We start from the raw sequence: 16,508 nt of genomic DNA, 5'->3' as shown, positions 1-16,508 counted from the left end.
AAATAAATAAAATCTTTTAAAAAATGGTAAGTTGACTAAAAAGAAGCAATCCTAAATATGTACTTCCTTAAAACTGGAGCTTCAAAATACGAGGCAAAAACTAATGGAACTAAGATGAAAAATAGACAAATCTATGCAAAACACTGAGAGGTTACACTGAAGGACTTGAACTTGATTATTCCCTCAATTATATGCAAGACCACAGCACACATGAAAAGATCTTAACATCACTTGTAATTAAAGAAATGAAAATGAAAATCACCAGATACCACTATACATTTATTCAAATTTCTAAAATTAAAAAAAAAAAGATAATATGATTGAGTATCAAGTGCTGGTAAGGTTGCAGAACACCTGAAATTCTCACACATTGCTGGTAGGAATGAAAAATGGTGCAGCCACTTTAGAAAGTAGGAAGTTTCTTGTAAGTTAAACTTATAGTTGACATTTGACCTAGCTATCTCCTCCCCCAAATCTGTAAATGAGTGATCATAGCTGTTTTATTCATAATTCACAAAAATTGGAAAAGATGCCTTTCAGCTGGTGCCTGGGTAAACAATTGTGGTATAATCATGTAACAGAGTACTACCCAGCAGTGCAGAGGAGCAATATACTGAAACAAGCACCAGCATGGATGAATCTTGAATGTGTTATGCTAAGTGTAAGGAGCCTGACAAAAGGCTACATACAATCTCATTTATATGATATTCTAGGATACAACTACAGGATCAGAGAGCAAATTAGTAGTTGCTAGGCCTTAAGGGAGGGGAGGGCTTGAGTATAGGGGGGAAGCACGGAGGAATATTTGGAGGTGATGATGCTGTCCTATACCTGAGTGTTGTGATGGTTATACAAGTCTAGGTATTTGTCGAAATGCATAGAACTGTATGTTCCTTGAAAAATTGAACTTAACTATATGCAAATTTTAAAAAGAAATCTGAAGTTATTCTGCTGCTCTGAACCCTATCCTCAGCCATCTTCTCCATCTATGTTTTCTTGTGAATTCTATGTAAGCAGGAAATTAGGACAGGGAGAGAGAGAGTTGTTGAAGTCATGAGTCACTGGCCTCATCACACAACTGCTGTTGTGTGTTCTCATGCCCACAGGGCACTTTAGTAGGATGGTGTGCAGTTGGAAGTCTATCTGTAGCACATTTGCTGATTTTACTGTCCTGAGTCTTTTTGAGGAGGTGGCAAAGAGAATTAGAGGTTGCAGGGTGAAGAGAGGGCCACCGAATGTCCTGCACCTCTACTTTTGATGTGACAAGGAGAAATGAGTTGGCCATGAGCACGGCTGAGTTATTTTTCTGCAACTCATGCCAAGGAATATTGGCTAGGCAAGAATACCCTAGTAGTAAGAGGCTATGTGTACTGGCTGTAGGAAAGAGACTTTGAACAAGCTAGAAGAAGAAAATAATGATTCAGTGCTTTTGAGCTCCTATGTCCTGGCAATGCAACTGCAGGGTGACAAAAATGGATTAATCAGAATGAGGTGCATAGATAAAGGAAATCCAAGGGGTTTGCTCTGCTATTCGTCTAGGTGCCTAGAAAACACCCAAGTCTAGAGGCTCTGGAGGAGATTACAATTGAGATTTGGGATTTTGAGGAGAAGGATTGGGCAAGAGCAGAACTGAAGGATGGCCTAACTTTCAGCACCAGGCCATTATGGCAGCCTTCAGGCAGGAGTGAGCCTCCCTCATCTCACCCACACTGATTCAAATCTCTTCCTGGTTTTCCTCCTCCCTTAGGGTCCCTCTTAGTGCTGGACAAAAAGAACTTAGGAGGCTGGTAAGGGGGCTGGGACAAGATGGTTCTATTGCAACTGCCCTTCCTCCACAGTTCAATCTACTCCTTTTTTTTTTTTTCTTTCCCTAAATTGAACACTTGATTGGGGATTTATAGTAGATTGGCCTATTTTCCCAAACAATGGAAAAGTATAGAATCTGCCTGGAATAAACAACAGGAAGATTCAACAGAGAATGGCCAAAGAGAATGGCTAAAAAAAAAAATCATACAGCTTCACACTTGTATCCAGTCAAGTTCAGACTTCTCAGTAGATGCTATATACAGGTAGTTTCACATCAAGTGCCTTTAGAATACACTAGTCATGCTGCATGGGAAGCAGCACCCCTTTCAACTGATCCTTGGTTGAGGGTGTCCTTGTACTCCAAAATCCAGTCCCAGATTTAGGAAGTGTTTCTTGGGGCAAAGGTAGTTAAAGGATTGATTCCACCTTGGGAGCATTTTGGAAGAAATATGTCAGGTGTCTAAACCAGCTTTGCTTTGATTTTTAGGATACAAGACATCATATTGATGATGTTAGTTTATCCAGCACCTCCAAATTTTGAAAGCAAGAATTGAAATGCATCGTGTGCCCACAATGAGCCAGAACTATGTTCTCCTAGAATTCCCACAAGGGTAAAAGGAAAGGATTATGAAGATAAAAACTTAAATATCGAATTGCTAGTAATATTAATTATGAGATTCTTTCTTTAAAAACTACGCCCTTTCTGCGGCTCTACAGGGTAACACAATTGAAGGCTCACATCTGTCTATTTAAAACAACATTTCCTATCATCTGCTAACCACCCCCTACCTGGCTTTCTTCTTTTCACCAGATTTCTTGGCAGAGGGAAGCTGACGAGACTGCCAAGGCATTCTTTTATTCTCTTCTTTTCTTTCTTTTTAAAAAAGATTTATTTATTTATTTGAGAGGGAGAGAGAGCACGCGTGTACGTGCAGATGGAGAGGCAGAGGGAGGGAATTTCAAGCAGACTCCCTGTTGAGCACAGAGTCCATCTTGGGGCTTGATCCTATGACCCATAAGATCATGACCTGATCTGGAATCACAAGTTGGATGCTCAACTGACTGAGCCACAAAGGTGCCCCTGGTGCCAAGGCTTTCTTAAATGTTTGGGCCTGAAAGTTCTCGCCAAATGCTAAGACAGTTTGTGGTTGTTCAGTTGAGCAGTAAAGTAGATGTTTTGTGTTATGAAAAATATATATCTTAAACATATGTAAGTGGCTTTCCCCAAGAAGAGAGCTGAGAAAATAGCTAATTCTCATCTACTATCTCTCACTAACTTTGGGGCAGCCGCTGTCTGCATACTCAGAGTTCACAAGTCCTTCACTCATAATTTCTGTGCCCATGGATCACTTTTTATGCAGATACTTGGAACTCTCCACCTGAGGGCTTTCTCTGGTGGTGGAGCAAGCTCAGCCTGTACTGGAGGAGGCTGGAAGTCCTGAAGATTTCATGCCCTCCTAGCAGCCCCCTACCAATTATGGACCAAGGTTGGAAGATAAATATCCCAACTGCTTCTTCCTTTGGATGAGACACTGAAATGTCTGTACCCAGTCTCCCAGAGGAACCCCAGGGGATTGAGTTCCATTAGCTCACAGCAATATTCTGCTGAGTAATGCATCTTATATTAGTTTCCTTTTCTTGCCTTTCTTACTTCCCCACTCCAAAACCAATGCTTTCTGGGATCACCTTCTAAATAAATTACATGCATCCAATCCTTGTCTCAGGGTGTGCCTAGTGGGAACCCATCCAATGACACATTTAAAAGAAGGGTGACATTTTCAACACTTTCACGTTCTCTGTTTACATTTGAAATCATGTATGTTAAATATGCATACAATGAGACTGCTGTCTACACAGAATCTTGTTTTATTAGTTGCAAGTCATGTTTCTCTCTTGAAAATGTCATCTTCCTTACTTTCTAGACACACAAAGGCATGTACGAGGTCCTACACATATTGCACAATTTCCCCTTCGAAATTGAATGCTTTTTCTTGAATGCTTTTTTGGTTAATAACCTCTTTTGGTTCACCTAATTCCAGGGGACTATTTCAAATTGTTTGAAATGGTTCAGATGGGGAACTGTGTGCTCTCTCCTTCCTCTCATTACGCTATGGCTAAATGGAACTAACGGAGCTACATACTCTGGGATTATCCTTGAGCATTCATAATTGAAGCAGAGGGACAGTGGCGGCTCTCAGTGAGAAGTGTGGCATTGTATCTCTAGGGAAAGAAATGACTTGATGTAGTTGAGTCTACCTCTTTGTGGGGTGGCAGGAGAGCGCTGTGTGAATAACAAGGAGAGCAGGGTACCTCCTCAAAAGCACTGTGTATATGAGTTATCCAGGTGTGTGATCATGTGTATACATACCTTTATAACAGTTACTCTACCAGAGAGGGAAGCAAACTCTGTTTTCTTTTGAGAAAGATATCCAAACGTCAGCTCTGGTCACTAATAGTTCAGAATTTGTTTGTTTGTTTTTCGAGAGTTGTGTGATTTTTCTTTCTCCTGGATTCCTTGCTTCTTCTTTCTCCTCTTCAATAACTGAGGGGTGCGTGAAACTCTGTGAAGTTTGGAAATTGGAAGAGTACAGTTACTAACCATTCTTTGAAATTGAAGGAGTGAGTTTATTACCTCAGCTTGTGTGTGAGATGAGCTTTAATAATGCCCTTCCTCCTCCAACCAAGATATACACATTGTAATCCCTAGAACCTGCAAATGATACCTCCCATGGCAAAAGGGGCTTTGCCAATGTGACTAAGTGAAATACCTTAAATCCATTATCATGGATTATCCAGATGGGCCAGAAAGGTAATCAGAATGTCTTTATAAGGGTGCCCGACTGGCTCAGTTGGAAAAGCCTGACTCTAGATCCCCAGATTGTGGGTTCAAGCACAATGTTGGGGGCAGACATTACTAAAATAAATAGATTAATGAATTTAAAAATATGTCCCTAAAAGAAGGAGGCAGAGGGAGATTTTAACACAGAAGACGAACAGGCAATGCGGCAGCAGAAGCAGTGTAATGGGGCCACAAGCCAAGGGACGCCCCCAGCCACCAGAAACTGCAAGAAGCAAGGAATGGATTCTCTTCTAGACCCTCCAGAGTGAACCAGTCCTCTTAACACCTTGATTTTAGCCTTGGAAGACTCATTTCGAACCTCTGAACTCAATAATGGTAAGAGAATAAATTTGTGTCATCTAAAGCCACTAAAGTTGTGGTAATTTGTTATAGCGGCAACAAGAAATGAATGCAAGGCCTCAAAACTGCTGAACCTGCTTGAAAAGTTGTACCAGATGGTTGATGAACTGTCATGTGAATTGTTCAGAGAAGTTTTTTCTCTGAACAAACTAGTTTCGACTCATACATTCCTGTCACTGGTGAAGGCTTACAGAGGATATTCACAGATACAGAGAACAGAACAAAGTCTGGAGTGATTAGGTGGCTAAGGGAGAGGAGGGGAGAGGATCATGCCTGAAAGTGAAAGAGGTCCCATTTCGGTCCACGCAAAACAGTGATGGACTACGTAGCAGCTCACCTGGTCATGCCTGAGAAATCCCAGGTGATGATGTGGGACAGCAGACCATACAACTCTGAGGCATTAATTTTAGGAACCTGGCTGAAGGTGTTTGGTGTGATTCAAAGTTCCTCTGCAGCCATCCTTTGCTGGTAATTTTTAGTTTTCTGTATATAGATGAGTTTTATACGAAAGCTAGATTTTGTTGGGTGGGCATGGGGGATAGGAGGGTAGGTACAATTTGGCTGAGTCCCACCTATTTTATTATTTTTAAAAGATTTTATTTATTTCTTTGAGAGAGAAAGAGAGAGCATAAGCAGGGGGAGCAGCAGGCAGAGAGAGGGAGAAGCAGACTCCCCGTTGAGCAGAGAGCCTGATGCAGGGTTCAATCCCAGGACCCTGGGATCATGACCTGAGCAGACACTTAACCGACTGAGCCACCGAGGCACCCCTCTCCACCTATTTTAAACTCCATTATTTCTCTGAGCTCTTCCTTGAAGCATGAGTGGTGACTACTACATTGCAATAGACTTTACTTGTGCTGGGAACCTTACACATTATTTAAATTAATACCATAATTCAGTGAGGGGAATATTACAGAGGCCTGATTATACATGAATAAGGCTCAAACAGATTAAGTACAGTGTCTGGGTTATGTAGCTAGAACATAGTCGAGCTGAGATTTAAACCCAGGTCTAGAAGACACAAGACACAAAATGTGACCTTGATTGATATGCCCCACTGCCTCTCCTAGCCCAAGTACCCTGAAATGGCTCTTGGGCTCTTCCTCCTCCTCTAGTTCTTTTTCTTCTGCCCCAAATCCTACTCTTCTGTCAGCACTGGAGGCCACCAAAGGTGGAGGGATGAGAGGGCACAGCCTGTGCCCACCCAAATCATCTCACGCCTTCCTCCTTCTTCATGCACAAACCATCTATGTGCTCTGAAGAGAGTTCATACAAGCAGAACAATGAAATGTTTCATTTCATATTGTCCTCACTCACAGCTGTGAGCAATAACAACTACAAACACTACCATAGCCACCACCAAACAGCCAATAATGCACGTGAATCATGGTATGTGCATTGTCTTTTTGTTGTCACAGCAGCCCTTAAGGCAGGTAATGTGATCCCATTTTATAGAGAAGAATGCCAGGGCTCAAAGAGGTCAAACAAATAGAAAGTCTCCTGCTCATTTCATTCCAAATCCACTTCCCAGTTAATCAGTGAGAATCTATTGAGCATCGCAAAGCATCCCAGGCATCTTTGAAGCCTTGGTCACCACTGCCTGGGTCAGACTTTGATGGTGTTAGGGCTGTTTTGTACACATTCAGTTGGCTAGTTTTAGCAAGAAATTGTCACTTTTATGTAGTGACAGTTCACAGTCACCTCTGCCTTCACGGGAAATCAATGTCCTTTCAAAATTCTTCTTCCATCTAAAGAATAGAACGGCCTCTCTTATAGCTCCAACCGCCCCGTTTTGCATTAGGGCACAAGGCTGCATTGAATACAGACTGCCTATTTTATCCATTCATTCAATAAATATTTATCAAGGATTTACAACATGCTGGGCACTTTATTAGGTGATAAGAATGTAAAGGTGAGCAAAACAAACATGGAACTAACAGCGTAGTAGGGAAGAAAGACAAGTAAATCATCAAAAGTACATAAGTGATTGGGCTTTCTCTCTAGCTACCCAGCTGAGCACAGCTGTTTTTAAATTACCTGGGATTTAATTTGTAGGTATGACTGAGTGACAACATGGAGAGGTCAATGCCATTAAAAGAAAAGTTTATTGGGGAGCCTGGCTGGTACAGTCGATCAAGCATGGGACTCTCAATCTCAGGGTTGTGAGTTCGAGCTCCATGTTGGGTATAGAGATTACTTAAATAAATCAAAACTTAAAAAAAAATAAAAGAAGAATGTATTACTTACAGCTGCTATGAGAAGGGGGTATGCTGGGTCATGCAAGGCCACATGTCAGTCAGTAGGCAGAGGGAGTGAGCAGAGGTGAGAGCCTTTATTACTACAGCTGTGAGGAGTTGTTAGGTGAGGACATACCCTAATTGGGCAGAAGCAAAACACAGATATGGGGATTTGTGGTTGGAGGGTTTGTGATATGATATCTATGCAACCTGCAAATAACACAGGGGTCATATAGGTGTAAAAACTTTAGCCATTGGTTTGGTTCATGCTTTGAAGATGCCAAAACATAAAGTTACAGAAAACCAAGAACTACTACAGCAGCCTTGAGCAGGAGCCGCCCCCCACCCCACCCCTTCTGAGGATATTTGAGAAATGGTTGCTATTGTTGTATGCCATTGAGAGTTTGGGGTCACTACACAGCAACAGCTGACCAATACTGTATCCTTGGCAGTTGCAAAGAATTGACCTTCACAAAGAATGATCCAAGAAAATTAATGCCCTATCTTCACTCTTTTCTCTCCCTTCAAGGGCCTTCCAGAGGCCAGAAGGCAAAAAAAAAAAGAAGAAGAAGAAGAAGAAAAAAAACAACCCATTAATGTAGTCCATATAGATGAGCCCCCTGGGGCAGAGAATAGGAAGGCACAGGTGGAGACTACTGAGCTTAGAAACCTAAAAGCTAAGTAAAAATGAGCTGTGAATGGAGCAAGTTCTAGGCTAACAATGCAGCAGGTGCATAGGTCCTTGGGTGAGAGGCAGCATGCTGTCTTGGGGGAAATGGGCTGGTGTGACAGGAAGACAGAGAAGAATAGGGAGACTAGTGAGTAACAAGAGTGGAGTGGTAGGCAAGGACCTTTCCTTGTACCTCCTTATGGGCCATGTGAATTATTTTGCCCAGAATCTTAAAAGAGTTTTCAGCAAGGATAATGGATGGCATCATTGCATTCATGTTTTTAAAAAAGACACTCTGGTTGCTGGACTGATGATGGGAGAGGAGGGAAGAAATACGGGGAGGCCAGCTAGGAGGCCATTCAAGTGTACATCTTTAAATACTGAGCTTTAGCTGCTGAGCCAGCCAAGCAACTGCATCAGCTACCTGGGGCACAAAGGGGATGCGAGTGCCAGGGAGGGGCTGTGGACAAAGCCAGGGCACAGCTGATGGGAACGGTCTCAAATGGCAGGGCAGAAATCAGCTGGCCCCTGTGACCAGAGGAGGAAACACTCTTCTCCAGCTGGAGAGACCTTGAGTCAAAGTCTTTCCATGTCAAATAGTTTCATAGAAACTCACCAAGTAACCAGGAGAAATGCTCTGCTTCTGGGGACTGCGGCTGCCCCCAGGGACCCCCTAAGGATGAGGCGGCTTTCTTCCTGGGCTTGTTTGAAGGAAGGCTTTTCATTTGCTCCTTCTCTTTGGCTCCCCAGGAGGAACTAGAGCAAAGGGAAGTTTCCTGGAGCCTGAAGTTAAAACACACAGGACACACTACTTCACCTCGCCCCCATCCCCGGCTGCTGCTGCTGTCTCATTGCTCCCCGATGGGATGTCATGGGGTAGGGGGAACTTGCAGTTCCCTGGGGGATCTCCCTGTTGTCAGCCTAGCAGCAGTCGCTCCCTGGGCCCTCTGGGAATTGACCACAGGGAGGAGAGCATCACAGAGAAAACTGCTTGCACCAGGATTCTTCGCTTCCTCGCTTCCCTCTCCTGGCTCCTCTTGTACACTTAGCTAGCTCCCTTTTCTTTTTCTTTCCTGCTCTGTTTGCTGCCCAAGTAATAACCCACTTCACTCTAATTTCCTGACTGGATAATCATTTCCGTCAGGCACGAGAGATGACCAAATTAATGAAATTCCTTGTCAATAAAGAAAGGACATTTATTAAATGGAAACTGTGCTTAAATACAACAGAGCGCATCGCTCAAGGCTAAGGGTTCAGAAGAATAAAGGAATTATTTTGAGGAATGTTTCGTTTGGGGGGATTTGTATTAAACATCAATATGTTCTGTCTGTAGAGATTCCCTGCTTCATGGAGCAGTGGAGCACACAGAAGAGGGGGTGGAATTTGGAGGCGAAGCACCTGGAACCTGGAGCCAGATTGACCTTCTCCTGTGCCACAGACTGCGTAGCCTTGGGAAGGTTACTTAATCTCTCTGCCTCCATTTCCCCATCCACAAAATGGGCAAACTTATAATATCCTGCTTATGTGACTTTGTCCTAGGAAGTGGATGCATTTATATCATATGTTCAAAATCATGCTAGGCAGGTGGCAAGCATGTATAAGTGTGTGTTGCTATTGTTAGCCTAAAATGAGGTCAGTAACACACATTTGGGCCCAGTAAAGTATTAAGCTCATTTTATGAATTATAAGACTCAGGAAGTTCCTTTCAGATCTAAAACGGTCCTAAGAACATAGGGAAATACAACTTGAGAATTCTGTTGCTTTTTTAGATCATACATTCAACAGAAAAATTTACAGTTGGGGTAAAACAGAAGCCACGGATAAGAATAGAAATCCTGTCACTGTTCCATATAAGAGTTGACAGACTTGAAATGAAACAGAAATAATGATGACAATAATGATAATTCAGCTGAACAGAACAAACAGCCCCCACCCCCCAATCACTGAACATTTTATCTTTCTGGTCTCCTCCTAAAATGGTCTACAGATGCATAAAATGTGTTTCTTCTTGGCTACTACAGCCTCAGTTGCCATCGCTGAGTAGAAATATTGCCTTTCTGCAGTGATTTAGTCACTGAGAGAGTAGCTGAAGTATACAGCACAGGTGATAGGAATCTTTCCGGACATAGGCTCTGTCTTCAAATATGCAGACTCTGGGGGCTTGAGGAGAAGCTGCCACCCCAGCTGGTGTGGCCAGCTGCATGCATCCGAGGCTCAAGAGCTGTGGAAGGGGAAGGAGGCTTGGTAGCAGGAGCTGGAGGGGCTGTGGGGTGGTCGCCGCTCCATGTCAACTCGGGGATTGGGCAGGTCAGTGAGAACATGCAGGAGCTGCCACAGTGCCAACCCACACCCACCTTCAGAGCATAAAATAAGTGGCTGCTGCTTTCCTTCCCTTTTCTAAAACTCACAGAATTTTTCTTCTGGCAAACTCAATCCGGGACCAGACAGAGAAGAACATTTTGGGGAATGTAGTTCCAGCTAAGCTAAGGTGGCAAAACAAAGCTGCTACATGTGGAAAAGGGTGTGGATTCAGAAAGAGCTAAGATATTTGGGGTCAATGATGCAAATGACCACAGGTAATAACAGAGGAAGCGATTCAGCACTTTGAGGCGTAGTTGCCTACCATTACCTGTTCTTGCTCATCAAGAGTGAAGATTGCAATGCCCTCATCAACTTTGTAAATGGGCTTCTCTCCTCTCTGGAGAAAGCAATACATGTGGATTTTAGTGGGCCTGCTAGACAGAAGAAGGCAAGGTAGGGAGTAAATATATAAGAAATGGGCCCACAGGGGAAGATGACGGTGCTGTTGACAATCCATGTGATATCTGCAGACCATATCATATACCTTTGCTGTGAGTCAAGAGGAAATGTGGGCCACCTTGTTTACATCTATCCTTGGTGAGAGTTACACAAAAGTAATTGGAGAAAGTGAGGCAGAAAAACCTTAAATGACAAAGGAGCAATCAGGCAATCCAGGAGGAGCCCTGGATTTGGGGTCAGGGAACTGGATCACATTTCTGGTGGGTTACAACTGGTTGTAAGCTCTGAGGAGGTTTCAGAGTTTCCTCTGGTTCCTCATCTGTGAGTGGAAGCACTGGACCAAAGAAATGTCTAGCTGCCTTCTACGTATTATGAGCCAAAGGAGCCCTTAGCTGATCCTGTGACCTCTGCTGTGCTACGTGCCGCCATGCCTCTCTGTCTCCTGTTTGCAGCTGTGTGCTTAGACTTTGAGGGAGGGGCAGATGTACCCAGATTAGATACCCAAGGAGTGGATCCTCTTGCTAGAAAAGCTGCTGTATAACTTGCTTAATACAATTTACCTCGTTTGTGTCTCAGTTTCTTCTTCTTTTCCTGACTCAAAGGGGTATAGATATGTGGATATGTGAACTCCACTCTGCTCCTTGGAATAAATCAACTTTTCAAAGCGAGGAATTGTGCTAATTTTGTCTTCCTGGCATCAGAAGGAACAAAACAAGGGTGAGGGAAGAAGGACACTTATATGGTGTTAGGGGTGGAAAAGGCTTGAGCTGCATGTTTGAAGGGAAATGGAGGAAAATAAATCCTTGCAAAACCCAACAGTGCTGTGATTCACAAGCAAAACTTGCTTCTGAATTGGAGCATAGAGAGTGGTATGCATGTGACCGTGTGTCTCTCCAGCTGGGATTTTTTTTTCTTTAATTGAGAGTTTTTTAGATCGGAAAATGCGTACATATCCTTACTGTAAATTAGGGATTGAAAGCTATAGAATCCAGGATCACCTAATTAACTCCTGCTCTGCAGAACCACCATGGCGTATGAGTAAAATGAACAGTGTTGATGGCACATTATTCAATGAGCAGAACTATTCCCAAATAGTCTTGGGAATTACCCTGCCTTTCCTGGGCAAGCAACCACTTGGGAGCAGGACTTCCTTTCTCCTAGTAGAAGAAACTACATCTAAGATCAGCTTTCTATAGGATCTTCTATAATCTCAGAGGTCAAATTTCCCACAGACTCAGAGCAGCTGGCTTCTCAGACAATTCCTATAAACAGCTGGCATTCCAAATTCAGACTGCTTGGCAGTAAGAATTCTTTTTCTCCCTGCCCCCCTCCCCTGGCTCTAGCAATGTGAAAATGAAGAGCTGACAAGACGGAAGGGCTATTTCCTCTGGAACAAAGCCTACATTGTGTTAGCAGATGCCACAGCTGTATTTGTTTAGGTCATCCAGAAAGTGCACACTGAGACCCAATTCCAAGGGCGAGACATGCATTGGGGATAGCATCTGAGAAAAGTAAGTGGCAGGGGGGCTCAGCAGGGAAAGCTCAGACCACACTACGGACGGGACACTTGTATCAAGAGAAGTGGAAGGTGGGCAGGTGAGGGAGGAAGAACCTCAGACAGTTGCATTGTACTTACAAGTAGAATAAAGAGTTTAACAGTATGCAAAAAGGAACCGCCGACATGGTTTCCACCAGGATTAAATGGGATGAGTTTTGTAGTTCTTATAATCCTCTTCACAAAAGAATGCAATTTCAGTTTCATTGGCCATTCTTGCTGCTTTAGGAGTCCTGTCTTCCTTTAGATGAAAATCTGTCATCATCTCCCAAACTCAACAGAAGTTCAGTTGCCTTTGGTTTATAAGCTTGGGGAATAATCTTTTGCTTATCACACTTATAATTTCTGAATGGCAGTGAGAGGCTAGTCCTCAAAGGTTCATCTTGCTTTAGAAATACTATAAATTCCTAAGTACAGTTTGGTCCAAATTAACTCTGTGACACACTACAGATTTGAAATTGTAGTGCTCGAATGAATGAATGAGGTGACCTATAATGGGAGCTTTCTTTGGAAGCCAGGTAAAAAATATTCCTTTCAATTCTGCAATTTCATTCATAGGTAAGTCCCCTGGGATTCTCGCATATATGTACCTGGAGAACTATTCCCGTGCATCCCCTGATGGAGCTCTGAGATAGTTTTGGCAGCCCAATGGAGAAAGCCAGCATAGCTTGGCCATAGAGGAGTTCCACACTGGGCAAAAATGGCCAGGCTCTATACCTGTATGATTTTCAGTCATTGACTGGAGGCTGCTTGAGAACAGCATGCCCTTACTAGAGATCCCAGAGCCCCTCAAAGAGGAGGCTGTCAACTAGCTACACTCCTCATGGCAAATCTCTCTTGAATGAAGCGTGAGAGGGGATACTCTGGCTTCCTCACTGGCTCTGACATGCCTTTTAATAGGATAATGAACAATGAAGTACACTATAAATTTCTTGTGAGTTTTTCCTTTCTTCAACCAAGTCTATTCCATACTCTTCACAATGTGATCTTGAGAATTAGTCCTGAAATTTGGTGCATAAATGGGAGAGCCCAAATCACAGCATGATGTGATTAGCCCAAAAAGGCCACTGGTCCTCATTTCCTTGCTCTCCAGAGGACGCCATGGTGATTCTGTAGCTGGGAAGGAGAAGACTTGCAGTACATGGCTATGCCTACAACACCAGTGGTGAACCAGGCCTTGGCCTTTTAAACTACTCTAACAACTCATATAAGGTACTCTTCAATACATTGTTAAATTAATTAAATAAGTTTATTTTTCAGCAGTCACAAAGATGGTCATCTTCAGTGAAATGACACCTTTTTAAAGTACAATTTGCATAAAATCTGTAAGAGCGATAGAGTGGGTGGGTTTCCATCACATTTAGAAAGACAGTGTTGCTCATGCTTTTCAGAGACAGTGTAGAGAAGACTTAAAACAATTTAAAAGAAAAAGAAAAGTGCTATATAGAGTTCTATAGAATCCCACTTCTATAAATTTTAAGCAGGCCTTGTAGCATCAAGTACAATGATCCTTCTGTCCCCAAACTGAGGCTGGAACCCTACACAAGATGTGGTCTGACAACATTCTTCTGCCCCATTCTTCTAACTCTATACTTCAGGGGCTAGAAGTCTATGAAATATCTTTCTCAGGACCTCTGGTTTCCAGCCCCATGGATGTCATTTACATTCTGTTAATGAAAAGCACTTACACAAAGGTGGAGTAGAGGTAGACACCATTTCTTCTTCCTTTAGTGCAGACAGCAGATGGACATGGGCTTTGCACAGATGCAATTTAACTTTCACATCTGAGTTTTCCTGAGCTTAACCTGACCTACGGCTACAGAAGAGTTGGGAAGTTAGCAGTGAGGTCCAACATCTTACTGCCCCCTGTGGGATAGCAGCATTTCTCCATCTTAAGAGGCTATAATTGTAGCAGTGAAGCTGAAAGCTAACACCTGCTTCCTGCCTCTAACTTCTCCAGCCCTTCCAACAGTTTTGTGATCATGAAATTGTTTATACTGAGGTCCCATTTTCTCTGAAATACCTCAGCTGATTTCAGATTCTTTTTTCTTTAAAAACAAAGGATTTTATTTATTTAGTCATGAGAGACACACAGAGAGAGAAAGAGGCAGAGACATAGGCAGAGGGAGAAGCAACTCCCCTTGAGAAGTCTGATGTAGAACTTGATCCCAGGATCACAATCTCAGCCAAAGGCAGATGCTCAACCATGGTGCCATCCAGGTGCCCTGGTTTCAGGTTTTCTGAATGATAGCAATGTGTGCATAATATTTCCCTCCAGTTCTCCATCTTTATGGTGACCATCTTCTGAAATTTCACGGAACACTAAGTCCTAAGCAACCATTTAATTCTGAGGCCGACATGACCGTGAGGACACTTCTTCCTTATATCAAGTCCAATTCTTCCTATTTATCATTCTCCTTTGAAGTAGCTCTAGCATTTGCGGACCATTCAGAATTAATGTGATCCTTTTTCCAGATGGCCATCATGCAAATATTTGAAATAACTTTTTATTTCCTTCTACCTGCCAACCACCTGCCCAATATTTTCTTCTCCAGGCAGTGTGACCTTAGTTTCTCTGTGGTTTTCTTATATCTGGATACTTCTAAGAATGAGTTGTCTAGTAATTCATATGACTCTGATTTCTTTAGTTAAAATATTCCTTATAAATTTTAGCCAATACTTGATGCTTTCAGGTGGAAATAAAGTCAATAAGTGGTCCATAAAAAAATAAATTAAATGGCTATGTTTGGGGGGAAAAACAAACTGTAGGGACGCCTGAGTGGCTCAGTGGTTGAGTGTCTGCCTTCGGCTCAGAGTTTAATCCCGGGTCCGGGGTCAAGTCCCACATTCAAATTCAACTAAAAGGAAATAAAAATACAAGTAACACAGTGATCTTCTTTCATACTCATCAGACTGAGAAAATGATTAAGAATGATAATAGTAATTTCTAGTGGGAATATGGCTAAAATTTTCCACCCATGTTTTTATAATGCCAAAGTAGAATATTAATACATTTTCTGAACATTCATTCTGGATGGTGAAACACTGGTGAAACGAACATTGGTGAAAATGAAAATTACATAGCCCTCTGACCCTAAGGTTTCAATCCTGGAAGCTTATCCCTAAAAATATAATACATATTGGTATTACAAAACTCATACCTTTCAAAAAAGTTCACTCAAAATGTATCCTTGATCTAAATGTAAAACTATCATTTTTAGAAGATAATATAGGAGAAAATCTAGAGGATCTTGGGCTTGGTGGTGAGTTCTTAGATACAACAACAAAAGTATAATCTATTAAAGAAAAAAATTGATAAGGTGTACTTTAGTAAAATTAAATTTTTTTGCTCTCTGAAAGACACTGTTAGGGGAGTGAAGTGCCAAGCCACCGATTGGGAGAAAATATTGGCAAAATATATATACAGGGAAGGACCTGTATCCACATATATGGTTAATGAAGCAAATATAATGTTCCTTTAAAACCATAAGAAACAAACACCCAATCAAAAAATAGGCAAAAAGAGCTGAACAGACACCTCCTCAAAGAAGGTTTACAAGTGGCAAATAAGCTTATGTAAAGATGCTCAGCGTCACATGTCATTATGGAATTGCAAATTAAAGCAACAATGAGATATCACTGCACACTTATTAAAATGGTAAAAATCCAGAACGCTGACACCACCAAATGCTGGCAAAGATGTAGAGCAACAAGAACTCTAGTTCATTGCTAGTGGGAATGCAAATAGGGCAGCCACATAGGAAAACTGGCAGTTTCTCACAAACTTAAACATAATCTCACTCTATGATTCCACAGTTGCGCTCCTTGGTATTCACCCAAATGAGCTGAAAACATGTCCACAGGAAAACGTGCACACAAATGTGTATAGGAATTTTATTAATCATTGCCCCAAACTGGAAGCAGTTAAGACATCCTTCAATATGGGAGTACATAAAGTGCTGCATCCTTTAAAGTGCAATAGAATATTATGTAATGATAAAAAAGAGTGAGTCATTAATCCATAAGACGGCATGGAGGAACCAAACATTATTGCTAAATCAAGAAAATCAGTTTGAAAAAGCTGGATTGCATGATTCCAACTCTATGATATTCTGGACAAAGCAGAACTACAGACACCATAAAAAGGTCAGTGATCATTAAAGGTTTGAGGTAAAGTGGGGGAGAGATGGACTGTTGGAGCATAGGGGTTTTAGGGAAGTGAAACTTCTGTACAATACTATAAGGTGGATACATGTCACTCTACATTTATCAGAACCCATA

The 16,508-nt window shown here is 42.1% G+C and overlaps 1 long non-coding RNA gene across 7 annotated transcripts in view; it reads right to left on the bottom strand.

Annotated features, from left to right (window-relative positions):
- Positions 1-16,508, bottom strand: part of LOC144294023 (uncharacterized) — a 62,741-nt gene that overhangs the window by 20,711 nt on the left and 25,522 nt on the right. For 5 of the 7 annotated variants that reach the window (XR_013361410.1, XR_013361409.1, XR_013361412.1 and 2 more), the window contains exon 6: positions 4,175-4,367. This is a non-coding gene — a long non-coding RNA (uncharacterized LOC144294023). Of the gene's footprint in view, positions 1-4,174; positions 4,368-7,252; positions 7,380-8,528; positions 8,696-16,508 lie in introns of those variants that run through there. The other 2 variants (XR_013361416.1, XR_013361415.1) reach the window with 2 other exon arrangements.

This window comes from Canis aureus, chromosome 22 (genome assembly GCF_053574225.1).
Source record: "Canis aureus isolate CA01 chromosome 22, VMU_Caureus_v.1.0, whole genome shotgun sequence".
Classification (NCBI taxonomy): Eukaryota; Metazoa; Chordata; class Mammalia; order Carnivora; family Canidae; genus Canis; species Canis aureus.
This window is presented reverse-complemented; position numbering and strand designations above follow the sequence as displayed.